Raw genomic sequence first — 14,345 nt, 5'->3', positions numbered from 1 at the left:
CGCCGTCGGCCCCCTACTCGAACGAGCCGCTGCCGGAACCCTGCCGGGCGCGCCGCTACCCCCCTGCGCCAGCACGCCACCACGACGACCTCCCATTCCCAGTGCACCGCCGCAGGCCCCCTGCCCCAGCGGCCACCGCCACGACCTCCCTCTCCCAGTGCGGCGCCACCTAGCCCCTGCCTTCGAGCGTCGCCGGTCTTCGCGCACAACTATCCCACTGCTGCCTGATGAGCCAACTCTGTACTGAGGCTAGCCATGCTGGTCGATCACCGAGGGACGGCCGGTCCTTGCCACCGGCGGCCGCACTCCTGACGTGTCTCGAGCGATTGTGCACATAGAGGTTTGCTCCCATCATCCTCCTCCTCCCAGAGTACGATGGAAATGGCGACAAACATCCAGTAGGTCCTCCTGTGCCTCTGCTCGCCTCGCTTTCACCACCGGACAGCGGTGCAAATCCATGTAAAAAAGTTTAGGTAAAGTGTGGATCCCTGTACAAAGTTCAGCTAAGTTCAGTACAAAAAGTTCAACTAATTTCTGGCAATGTTTAAGTTGAGTTCAGTGAAAAATTCAAGCTCAGTTTAGTAAAAAAATTAAGTCAAAAGTTGCATAATGCCCATTCTGCTTGCGCTGGTGCACTCCTGCTGTTTGTTGCTGCAGCAGGGTGATGTGAGTGAGTGAGTGAGAGAGAGATAGAAATGATCTTCCACATTGACTAACTCGTGACACACTCGGTTCAGTTTCTTGATTTAGTCCAATTCAATTCCTCATTTTGTTTCAGTTCAATGGCTACTATCTCTCTTAGTTTTGATGTTTAATTACAAAGTCTATGTACATTAACAGCAAATAAGTTCAAGTATATCAATAAATGGAAGTTTAGGTATATGGAATTTGATTCTTGTTGGGTGTATACATGAGTATAAATGGATTTTCTTCTTGTTGAACGAAGTTGAACTTGTCGTTATGCGTCACGGCCGGGGGTGGGAGGCGTGCAGCGGCCGGAGGTGGGAGGCACACGACAGCCGGGGGTGGGAGACCCCCTGTGCAGCTGTGGAGTCCGTCCTGGCTGATCTACTTTGGCCATTCAACTTTGCGTCTTCCGCTCGGCCAGCGCTCGACGAGGAGCACCCCGGTCTCGCTCGTGTGTGGAGTTTGGAGTATATTCTACCGATGTTCTGCTCTCCTTTATTTTTCAACTGAACGTGCTGCCATGTGTGGATTTCCCCTCTAACTCCACAACAAGTTGAATCCCGAAAATTATAATGGTAAGTGCAAGATTCAGTACTGTCCATTTTGATTTTCTATAAAAAAAAGGCCAATCATTCTTGTTGCTTCACATACACTAGTATACGGGAGTACTGGAATCCATCCACGGAACAATCAAGCAACCATAGATATCAGCCCACCACCGTGTTGTGGATGTGATCTTTGTGCGCTTTTGAGTACTGTAAAACAATAGTATGCTTCTGGTTGCTGCTTGCTGCCACTGCCGAATTGTGTAAGTGCAAAAAGTTTCATATCGCAAGTTCAAAGAGGGTTGTATGCAAGTTCAGAAGTTTGTTTGGAGCATCTTTAGGTGTTTGTTGTAATGTAGTAAATAGTTTTTAATACTGAAAACTAACCTAGTGAAAAAATGTCCAAGCGACCATCATGTCTGCCTCCTGACCCCTACTGTCAGGTCGCGGCCTCTTCTGCCGTCAGGTCGCAGCCTCTTCCGCCGTCAGGTCGCAGCCTCTTCCTTCTGCAGGTCGCCGCCTCGTACTGCTGCAGGCCATGCCCCATCCCCCATTCTCGTGTGGTCGCCAACGAGGTATCCTACTACAACGGTGGTCACCGCCCCAGAACTCTCTCCGGTTCATTTTGATCTACTTTTGCACATTTGTTCTTTATCTCACGAATTTTGTTATGTAGGAGGTGACCAATTGTTGATCCTGAAGTTTCATCGCATGATTTTTTGTCTCTGAATTTTGCGCCAATTCTTGATCATGAAGCATTAATGCTTGAGCACTGGTTTTTGTGTGTTAGGTGGGTGTACAGTGCGTTGGGCGTGTGTTTTTATTTTATGTTCTGGGCAAAAATTGTGTCATGAAAAGTTAATCTACACATATTGAGGTGGTTCTAAAAGTAAAACTTTTAAAGTTAAAAAAAATAGGAAATCAGTTATTTGTTTGTGGAGGTTCTTTTATCCTTGAACTATATAAGAGTTCAGCTTTTGCTTGTTTTCGGTTCAAATTTTGCGTTCTTTTCAGTACATCAACTTTAATGTGCAGAACATCGAGGAAATCTTGAAAAATTATATGTGCACTCTATGTATTTTCTTATGCTTACAAGAATTCTGCACTCATATGTAGGGGAACGTACCAGAAATTCAAAATTTTCCTACGTGTCACCAAGATCTATCTATTGAGAAACCAGCAACGAGGGGAAGGAGAGTGCATCTACATACCCTTGTAGATCGCTAAGCGGAAGCGTTCAAGAGAACGGGGTTGAAGGAGTCGTACTCATCGTGATCCAAATCACCGGAGATCCTAGTGCCGAACGGACGGCACCTCCGCGTTCAACACACGTACAGCCCGGTGACGTCTCCCATGCCTTGATCCAGCAAGGAGAGAGGAAGAGGTTGAGGAAGACTCCATCCAGCAGCAGCACAACGGCGTGGTGGTGATGGAGGAGCGTGGTAGTCCAGCAGGGCTTCGCCAAGCACCGCGAGATATGAGGAGAAAGAGAGGTAGGGCTGCGCCAACAGGAGAAGAAACTCATGTCTTGGGCTGCTCCAATGCCTCCACCATATATAGGGGGAGAGGGGGCTGCGCCCCCACCTAGGTTTCCACCCCTAGGGGGCGGTGGCCAGCCCTAGATGGGACTTGGAGGGTGCGGCCAAGAGGGGGAGAGAGGGGGCGCGCCCTAGGGTGGGCCTATAGGCCCATCTGCGCCTAGGGTTTCCCCTCTCCCCTCCTAGTTGCGCCTTGGGCAAGGGTGGGAGGCGCACCAGCCCACTCTGGGGCTGGTCCCTTTCCACTCTAGGCCCATGCAAGCCTCCGGGGCCGGTGGCCCCACTTGGTGGACCCCCGGGACCCTCCCGGTGGTCCCGGTACGTTACCGATAAAACCCGAAACTTTTCCGGTGACCAAAACATGACTTCCCATATATAAATCTTTACCTCCGGACCATTCCGAAACTCCTCGTGACGTCCGGGATCTCATCCGGGACTCCGAACAACATTCGGTAACCACATACAAACTTCCTTTATAACCCTAGCGTCATCGAACCTTAAGTGTGTAGACCCTACGGGTTCGGGAACCATGCAGACATGACCGAGACGTTCTCTGGTCAATAACCAACAGCGGGATCTGGATACCCATGTTGGCTCCCACATGTTCCACGATGATCTCATTGGATGAACCACGATGTCAAGGACTCAATCAATCCCGTATACACTTCCCTTTGTCTAGCGGTATTTTACTTGCCCGGGATTCGATCGTCGGTATACCGATACCTTGTTCAATCTCGTTACCGGCAAGTCTCTTTACTCGTTCCGTAACACATCATCCCGTGATCAACCCCTTGGTCACATTGTGCACATTCTGATGATGTCCTACCGAGTGGGCCCAGAGATACCTCTCCGTTTACACGGAGTGACAAATCCCAGTCTCGATTCGTGCCAACCCAACAGACACTTTCGGAGATACCTGTGATGCACCTTTATAGCCACCCAGTTACGTTGTGACGTTTGGTACACCCAAAGCATTCCTACGGTATCCGGGAGTTGCACAATCTCATGGTCTAAGGAAAAGATACTTGACATTAGAAAAGCTTTAGCATACGAACTACACGATCTTTGTGCTAGGCTTAGGATTGGGTCTTGTCCATCACATCATTCTCCTAATGATGTGATCCCGTTATCAACGACATCCAATGTCCATAGCCAGGAAACCATGACTATCTGTTGATCACAATGAGCTAGTCAACTAGAGGCTCACTAGGGACATATTGTGGTCTATGTATTCACACGTGTATTACGATTTCCGGATAATACAGTTATAGCATGAATAAAATACTATTATCATGAACAAAGAAATATAATAATAACACTTTTATTATTGCCTCTAGGGCATATTTCCAACAGTCTCCCACTTGCACTAGAGTCAATAATCTAGTTCACATCACCATGTGATTAACACTGACAGGTCACATCACCATGTGACCAACATCCAAAGAGTTTACTAGTGTCATTAAACTAGTTCACATCATCATGTGATTAAGACTCAATGAGTTCTGGGGTTTGATCATGTTCTGCTTGTGAGAGAGGTTTTAGTCAACGGATCTGTAACATTCAGATCCGTATGTACTTCGCAATTCTCTATGTCATATTGTAAATGCTACTTCCACGCTCCACTTGGAGCTATTCCAAATGGTTGCTCCACTATACGTATCCGGTTTGCTACTCAGAGTCATTCGGATAGGTGTTAAAGCTTGCATCGATGTAACCCTTTACGTCGAACTCTTTATCACCTCCATAATCGAGAAACATATCCTTATTCCTCTAAGGATAATTTTGACCGCTATCTGGTGATCCACTCCTTGATCACCTTTGTACTCTATTGCCAGACATGTGGCAAGGCACACATCAGGTGCGGTACTTAGCATAGCATACTGTAGAGCCTACGTCTAAAGCATAGGGGACGACCTTCATCCTTTCTCTCTTTTCTGCCGTGGTCGAGCTTTAAGTCTTAACTTCATACCTCAGGCAAGAACTCCTTCTTTGACTGATCCATTTTGAACACCTTCAAGATCATGTCAAGGTATGTGCTCATTTTGAAAGTACCATTAAGCGTTTTGATCCATCCTCATAGATCTTGATGCTCAATGTTCAAGTAGCTTAATCCAGGTTTTCTATTGAAAAACACCTTTCAAATAACCCTATATGCTTTCCAGAAATTCTACATCATTTCTGATCAACAATATGTCAACAACATATACTCATCAGAAATTCTATAGTGCTCCCACTCACTTATTTGGAAATACAAGTTTCTCATAAACTTTGTATACACCAAAATCTTTGATCATCTCATCAAAGCGCACATTCCAACTCCAAGATGCTTACTCCAGTCCTTAGAAGGATTGCTGGAGCTAGCATACCTTTTAGCATCCTTAGGATCGACAAAACCTTTCTGATTGTATCACATACAACCTTTCCTTACGAAAGTTGGTAAGGAAACTCGTTTTGACATCCATCTGCCAGATTTCATAAATGTTGCTTATGCTAACATGATTCCGACGGACTTAAGCATCGCTACGGATGAGAAAATCTCATCGTAGTCAACTCCTTGACCTTGTGAAAAACTCTTCGCCACAAGTCGAGCTTCATAGATGGTGACATACCATCCACGTCCGTCTTCTTCTTAAAAGATCCATTTATCTCAATGGCTTGCCGATCATTGGGCAAGTCCGCCAAAGTCCATGCTTTGTTCTGATACATGGATCCTATCTCGGATTTCATGGTTTCTTAACCATTTGTCGGAATTTGGGCCCACCATCGCTTCCCCATAGCTCGTAGGTTCATTGTTGTCTAGCAACATGACCTTCAAGACAGGATTACTGTACCACTCTGAAGTAGTACGTATCCTTGTCACCCTACGAGGTACGGCAGTGACTTGATCCGAAACTTCATGATCACTATCATAAGCTTCTACTTCAATTGGTGTAGGTGCCACATGAACAACTTCTTGTGCCCTGATACACACTGGTTGAAGTGATGGTTCAATAACCATATCAAGTCTCCACCATCCTCCCACTCAACTCTTTCGAGAGAAACCTTTCCTCGAGAAAGGACCCGATTCAAGAAACAATCCATATTGCTTTCGGATCTGAATTAGGAGGTATACCCAACTGTTTTGGGTGTCCTATGAAGATGCATTTTATCCGCTTTGGGTTTGAGCTTATCAATCCTGAAACTTTTTCACATAAGCGTCGCAGCCACAAACCTTTAGGAAACGACAACTTAGGTTTCTCTAAACCATAATTCATACGGTGTCATCTCAACAGAATTACGTGGTGCCCTATTTAAAGTGAATGTGGTTGTCTCTAATGCCTAACCCATGAACAATAGTGGTAATTCGATAAGAGACATCATGGTACACACCATATCCAATAGGGTGCAACTATGATGTTCGGACACACCATCACACTATGGTGTCCCAGGCGGTATTAATTGCGAAACAATTTCCACAATGTCTTAATTGTGTGCCAAAACTCGTAACTCAGATAGACATTTTATCCTCTTGTCACAATGATCTTCTACTTCACTCTGAAATTACTTGAACCATTCAATAATTCAGACTTGTGTTTCATCAAGTAAATATTCTCAACATCTACTCGAATCATCTGTGAAGTAAGAACATAACGATATTCGCTGCATGCCTCAGCACTCATTGCACTGCACACATCAAAATGTGTTACTTCCAACAAGTTGCTATCTTGTTCCATCTTACTGAAAACGAGGCTTTTTAGTCATCTTGCCCATGTGGTATGATTTGCATATCTCAAGTGATTCAAAATCAAGTGAGTCCAAACGATCCATCTGCATGGAGTTTCTTCATGCGTATACACCAATAGACATGGTTCGCATGTCTCAAACTTTTCAAAAACGAGTGAGTCCAAAGATCCATCAACATGGAGCTTCTTCATGCGTTTTATACCATTATGACTTACATGGCAGTGCCACAAGTAAGTGGTACTATCATTACTATCTTATATCTTTTGGCATGAAAATGTGTATCACTACGATCGAGATTCAATAAACCATTCCTTTAGGTGCAAGACCATTGAAGGTATTATTCAAATAAATAGAGTAACCATTATTCTCTTTAAATGAATAACTGTATTGCGATAGACATAATCCAATCATGTCTATGCTCAACGCAAACACACGATGACAGTTATTCAGGTTTAATAATAATCTTGATGGTAGAGGGAGTGTGCGATGTTTGATCACATCAAACTTGGAAACACTTCCAACACATATCGCCAGCTCACCTTTAGCTAGTCTCCATTTATTCCGTAGCTCTTTTATTTCGAGTTACTAACACTTAGCAACTAAACCGGTATCTTAATACCCTGGTGCTACTAGGAGTACTAGTAAAGTACACATTAACATAATGTATATCCAATATACTTCTATCGACTTTGCCAGCCTTCTCATCTACCAAGTATCTAGGGTAATTCTGCTCCAGTGGTTGTTCCCCTTATCACAGAAGCACTTAGTCTCGGGTTTGGGTTCAACCTTGGGTTTCTTCACTAGAGCAGCAGCTGATTTGCCGTTTCATGAAGTATCCCTTCTTGCCCTTGCCCTTCTTGAAACTAGTGGTTTCACCAACCATCAACAATTGATGCTCCTTCTTGATTTCTACTTTCGTGGTGTCAAACATCGTGAATACCTCAAGGATCATCATATCTATCCCTGATATGTTATAGTTCATCACAAAGCTCTAGCAGCTTGGTAGCAATGACTTTGGAGAAACATCACTATCTCATATGGAAGATCAATTCCCACTTGATTCAAGTGATTGTTGCACTCAGACAATCTGAGCACAAGCTCAACGATTGAGCTTTTCTCCCTTAGTTTGCAGGTTAAGAAAATCGTCGGAGGTCTTATACCTCTTGACGTGGGCACGAGCCTGAAATCCCAATTTCAGCCCTCGAAAACATCTCATATGTTCCGCGACGTTTCGAAAAACGTCTTTGGTGCCTCAACTCTAAACCGTTTAACTGAACTATCACGTAGTTATCAAAACGTGTATGTCCGATGTTCGCAACATCCACAAATGACGTTTGGGGTTCAGCACACTAAGCGGTGCATTAAGGACATAAGCTTTCTACTGTCCGCATAATCTCTACTGTCAACTTTCAACTATATATTCTCTAGGAACATATCTAAACAGTGGAACTACAGCGCGAGCTTACGACATAATTTGCAAAAGGTCTTTTGACTATGTGCAGGATAATTAAGTTCATCTTATGAACTCCCACTCAGATAGACATCCCTCTGGTCATCTAAGTGATTACATGATCTGAGTCAACTAGGCCATGTCCGATCATCATGTGAGACGGACTAGTCATCATCGGTGAACATCTTCATGTTGATCGTATCTACTATACGACTCATGCTCGACCTTTCGGTCTTCGTGTTCCGAGGCCATGTCTGTACATGCTAGGCTCGTCAAGTTAACCCTAAGTGTATTGCATGTGTAAATCTGTCTTACACCCGTTGTATGTGAACGTAAGGATCTATCACACCCGATCATCACGTGGTGCTTCGAAGCGACGAACTTTAGCAACGGTGCACAGTTAGGGGAGAACACTTCTTGAAATTGGTGTAAGGGATCATCTTATTTACTACCATCGTTCTAAGTAAACAAGATGCATAAACATAATAAACATCACATGCAATTATATAGTAGTGACATGATATGGCCAATATCATATAGCTCCATTGATCTCCATCTTCGGGGCTCCATGATCATCATCGTCACCGGCATGACACCATGATCCCCATCATCATGATCTCCATCATCGTGTCTCCATGAAGTTGTCTCGCCAACTTATTACTTCTACTAATATGGCTACCGGTTAGCAATAAAGTAAAGTAATTACATGGCGTTGTTCAATGACACACAGGTCATACAATAAATAAAGACAACTCCTATGGCTCCTGCCGGTTGTCATACTCATCGACATGCAAGTCGTGATTCCTATTACAAGAACATGATCAATCTCATACATCACATATCATTCATCACATTCCTCTTGGCCATATCACATCACATAGCATACCCTGCAAAAACAAGTTAGACGTCCTCTAATTGTTGTTTGCATGTTTTATGTGGCTGCTATGGGTTTCTAGCAAGAACGTTTCTTACCTACGCAAGACCACAACGTGATATGCCAATTGCTATTTACCCTTCATAAGGACCCTTTTCATCAAATCCGTTCCGACTAAAGTGGGAGAGACTGGCACCCGCTAGCCACCTTATGCAACAAGTGCAAGTCAATCGGTGGAACCTGTCTCACGTAAGAGTACGTGTAAGGTCGGTCCGGGCCGCTTCATCCCACAATACCGTCGAAACAAGATTGGACTAGTAACGGTAAGCATATTGAACAAAATCAACGCCCACAACTACTTTGTGTTCTACTCGTGCAAAGAATCTACGCAATAGACCTAGCTCATGATGCCACTGTAGGGGAACGTAGCAGAAATTCAAAATTTTCCTACGTGTCACCAAGATCTATCTATGGAGAAACCAGCAACGAGGGGAAGGAGAGTGCATCTACATACCCTTGTAGATCTCTAAGCGGAAGCGTTCAAGAGAACGGGGTTGAAGGAGTCGTACTCGTCGTGATCCAAATCACCGGAGATCCTAGTGCCGAACGGACGGCACCTCCGTGTTCAACACACGTACAGCCCGGTGACGTCTCCCATGCCTTGATCCAGCAAGGAGAGAGGGAGAGGTTGAGGAAGACTCCATCCAGCAGCAGCACAACGGCGTGGTGGTGATGGAGGAGCGTGGTAGTCCAGCAGGGCTTCGCCAAGCACCGCGAGATATGAGGAGAAAGAGAGGTAGGGCTGCGCCAACAGGAGAAGAAACTCATGTCTTGGGCTGCTCCAATGCCTCCACCATATATAGGGGGAGAGGGGGCTGCGCCCCCACCTAGGTTTCCACCCCTAGGGGGCGGCGGCCAGCCCTAGATGGGACTTGGAGGGTGCGGCCAAGAGGGGGAGAGAGGGGGCGCGCCCTAGGGTGGGCCTATAGGCCCATCTGCGCCTAGGGTTTCCCCTCTCCCCTCCTAGTTGCGCCTTGGGAAAGGGTGGGAGGCACACCAGCCCACTCTGGGGCTGGTCCCTTTCCACTCTAGGCCCATGCAAGCCTCCGGGGCCGGTGGCCCCACTTGGTGGACCCCCGGGACCCTCCCGGTGGTCCCGGTACGTTACCGATAAAACCCGAAACTTTTCCGGTGACCAAAACAGGACTTCCCATATATAAATCTTTACCTCCGGACCATTCCGGAACTCCTCGTGACGTCCGGGATCTCATCCGGGACTCCGAACAACATTCGGTAACCACATACAAACTTCCTTTATAACCCTAGCGTCATTGAACCTTAAGTGTGTAGACCCTACGGGTTCGGGAACCATGCAGACATGACCGAGACGTTCTCTGGTCAATAACCAACAGCGGGATCTGGATACCCATGTTGGCTCCCACATGTTCCATGATGATCTCATCGGATGAACCACGATGTCAAGGACTCAATCAATCCCGTATACAATTCCCTTTGTCTAGCGGTATTTTACTTGCCCGAGATTCGATCGTCGGTATACCGATACCTTGTTCAATCTTGTTACCGGCAAGTCTCTTTACTCGTTCTGTAACACATCATCCCATGATCAACCCCTTGGTCACATTGTGCACATTCTGATGATGTCCTACCGAGTGGGCCCAGAGATACCTCTCCGTTTACACGGAGTGACAAATCCCAGTCTCGATTCGTGCCAACCCAACAGACACTTTCGGAGATACCTGTGATGCACCTTTATAGCCACCCAGTTACGTTGTGACGTTTGGTACACCCAAAGCATTCCTACGGTATCCGGGAGTTGCACAATCTCATGGTCTAAGGAAAAGATACTTGACATTAGAAAAGCTTTAGCATACGAACTACACGATCTTTGTGCTGGGCTTAGGATTAGGTCTTGTCCATCACATCATTCTCCTAATGATGTGATCCCGTTATCAACGACATCCAATGTCCATAGCCAGGAAACCATGACTATCTGTTGACCACAACGAGCTAGTCAACTAGAGGCTCACTAGGGACATATTGTGGTCTATGTATTCACACGTGTATTACGATTTCTGGATAATACAGTTATAGCATGAATAAAAGACTATTATCATGAACAAAGAAATATAATAATAACACTTTTATTATTGCCTCTAGGGCATATTTCCAACATCATACTGTTATGCATCAGTTCAAGTCGCTTATGGAGTTTTAGATATATGCAATTGGATTAGAGCACCATGCTCTCACCTAAAAGTTTGAAAAACCATTGCTTTCAGTTCTGGTAACATATATTTTTGTTTCGGTTTTGCTAATTCTTTCTCCAATGGCCTTTAAATATTATCTTTCATATGTCTTACTATATGAAAAAAATGTTGCCTTCAACAAGCAATCTTGCTTAATTTTCTGGTTAAAAAGACACACAACGTGGATTACTACCATGGGAATTCAAAGAAATGTCATATATAAAAACAGTACAATTTGTGAGCTTCTTGCAGACTAATGATGAGTTACTAGATAAACTAAGGGTCATCTTTTGTGGGCTCATGGCCGGAACACGAAGCTCAAGTTGTGGTCCAGTATGTCAGAAAAATTCAGCCACCCCGTGTCGAGGAACTTTGCCTCGACAGTACAACATCACACTCTACTGTCGGTCGCGAGAAGAGCTGCGTGCAGTCCACCCCGTGTCTGCCCTCGATCCGTCTAAGTCATATCCCTCTCATCCTCTCTCTCTCTGGTTTGTGTTTCTGTGTGCAGGGAGTGGGAGGAGATAGAGCAGGGGAGTGGGAGGCCCTTCCATGGCAAATTCGTTGGCATCTTCCATGGAGATTGCGACCTCTCTTGATTTTTGCTTGAGGATTTCTCCTCTGGATCTGTCCACTGTAGTTCTTGTATAGCTGTGTCCTTTTTTCTAGTGTTCCTCAATGTTGATGCATGTGTTTAATAACCCACTCATACGAATTCTAAAAACAAGCTTTAGTACAAGAAAAGTGGGTCGTTCAGTTCAATTCTGAATTATAGGTGTGTGTAAACACATCCTCCTTACGCAGTAACTAATTAACTATGATACCATGTTCAGACTTCTACAAATCCCGAAACTATGCAGAGTTAGGATTGTTACTACCTTGTTTCTTACTATTGATTCATTTTTATACTATAATGAGATGGTACATGTAGTTGGACATCTCAATATACTGGTGATTGCTTCTTGCTGCCTCTATTTTTATCATGATTTGGTGTGTGCACTGCAGGAGTGTTTTTGTTCCTAGATCAGTTGCTCAACGACAGAATTGTGTATCGCACAGTACATGTATTACTACTATGAAGGTTCAGAAATAAGAACTCAAAGAAGTATTGACAGCATAGCTACTGTATATTCAAGGAGTCGGGTTTTGCTCCTGCGTCATCTCGTCTCCTCCGTTCAGCAAAAGCCTCTAGATAAGTTCACACATATGGTTTTGTTCTTTCTATAATTCTTGAGTCCAGACTCCTTCATTTTTTGTTCCTGAGAAATTAAATAAACTTGTAGAAGTTTGGGGTATAAAATTCTGTAAGTTCGAAATCGGGAAACTGGTAAGTGCAGACAAAATTAAAACTGTCAAAGAACATGAGAGTGTTTGTCAAAGAACTGAGGCTTCCCCACGACAGTACAAACTTTTTAAATGTTTGAATTTTGTTACAGCAAAAACTAAATGGGTGGCAAGATGAATATAATTATTATTAGAAGTTTCTTTTTGAACTTCTCGGGTTAATATACATGAACTTGATTATCTTTTTAACCAGTTAAATATACATGGTTGGCAAGATGACTATAGTTGTTATAGCAAAAACAGTACATTTTTTCAAGAAAAGTTTCTGTTCGAACTTCTCCGATTAATATAGATGAACTCAATTATCTTTTTAATATGCACTCACATGAGCTCGTTTGGATTTGTGTGTATATTTGTAACACAATCAGTTGAGATCTGGAGAGATCATAAGTTCAGTCGGCCTTGGCATCACAAACGGGTTCAGTTCGGTCTCGCACGGTGGGCAGGTCCCCGATGGTGTGTGCATCAGGTCTACTCGCACGAGTGGACATCAGATCACGCAAGTGGGCAGGTCCCCAATGGTAAGAACTAAGAACTTGTTCTATTCCTGCTGCTATCAAGTTGTTTGTTGATATGCTTACAAGAAATTAAATATCCTTTTTGATCTTTCTTTGTTGCCAAATAAAAAGCTAATATTTACAGACATGTGCAGTATAAACATTTGTTATGGAGTAGTACACATTTTAAAACTTTTATATAATTGCAAAAAAATACAAGTATTCTCATTCCCAAAAACCTACAAAAAAACATCAACTTATATTGATAGTTTTGGTTCTAGTCCTTATGGCCCGGTTCTAGTAACTGTGTCGCCCGTGCGTTTTAGTTTTTTGTTATCTCTCCTGGATGCTTTTGAAGAGTTTCAATTGTTTTTAGTTCATCTTTTGAATTCTTTTCAGTACATCTACTTACCAATTGTAAGTCCAGTTTCCTTGGTGTTTCCATGCTATTTCTATAGCACAACAGGTGTGTGTGGTTATGCTAATGAGCGCATGTAACAAAGTTTATTTTGCAAGTTCAGAGAAGCAACAAGGTAAAAGCAAAACACTGATATCATGCAATTCTTGTAAGATATCTGAAAGTTCAACAATAAAAATTATATAAGTTTAGTCTCAAGTGGAGAGAAGTTCCTGCATCTCTGTATGCCCGTGGATGCTCGTGTGCTATAGTTGCTTTCTCCCCTTCCTGTACATGCTGCTACTCACCTTTTTATCTCTCTGATGCGTTGTGTTGCACTACTGCAGCTCGATCCAGGAGGTGCTAGCTCATGCTGGCTGGAACTAGGATGCAAAAGGGTTGACGGATCCATGCCGCACAAGCACTGGTGCTCTACTTTCTTCTTACTTTGTGTTCTAATTTGCTTTCTTATTATTTTCAGTTTGCGAGATACAAAAAAAGTTAAAAAAATGTTTTGCCTGGAGTTCATATTATTTGCTACCCCGTGATGTACGTCTATAGTTTCTCCCTTCAAATGTGTTGATCCATGTGGTTGTATTTTCTGTGTTTCTACCTCCAAACGTATGCAAGTAGAGAAGTTGCACACAAACAGAAGTTTTTTTAGTGAGAATAATGCATACCGTCTTTAGGCGATGAATTGGTCGAGTACCTTGCACATCACCTCCAAGACTCTCCAGACTATTTATGTGTGTTGCTAGTGCTGCAACGAGAGATCACAAAAAGGTGGACCACAATATGGTCATCCAGGAAACACCTTCACTTGAGAAATTACTTGTAGTTGATCAACAAGATCCAACAAGAATCAATGTCATTTATGTGCCGAAATTGAAAGTGGTAGGCTACTCGTCTGTCAAATACTACAACTTTCAGGTACAACAGTCGCCTTATACCTCTCCTTCTTGATATCAACATTATTTCTAGTTTTGAAGATGTATGATCGCCTGTCGTCCAGCGAAGCTTCAC

The 14,345-nt window shown here is 43.9% G+C and overlaps 1 long non-coding RNA gene across 2 annotated transcripts; it reads left to right on the top strand.

Moving 5' to 3' along the window:
- The first annotated feature begins 6 nt into the window (after nt 1-6).
- Nucleotides 7-13,906, top strand: LOC123043798 (uncharacterized). 2 transcript variants are annotated; one of them, XR_006419582.1, is made up of 4 exons: nt 7-1,807; nt 1,909-2,022; nt 12,090-12,949; nt 13,670-13,906. It is a non-coding gene; the product is annotated as an uncharacterized lncRNA (long non-coding RNA). The 2 variants fall into 2 exon arrangements; XR_006419581.1 differs by having other exon boundaries at nt 7-2,022.
- The last annotated feature ends 439 nt before the right edge of the window (nt 13,907-14,345 follow it).

The sequence above is a fragment of the Triticum aestivum genome, chromosome 2B (genome assembly GCF_018294505.1).
Source record: "Triticum aestivum cultivar Chinese Spring chromosome 2B, IWGSC CS RefSeq v2.1, whole genome shotgun sequence".
Taxonomy (NCBI): Eukaryota; Viridiplantae; Streptophyta; class Magnoliopsida; order Poales; family Poaceae; genus Triticum; species Triticum aestivum.
Note: the sequence above shows the minus strand (reverse complement) of the source record. Positions and strands in the feature narration are given on the sequence as shown.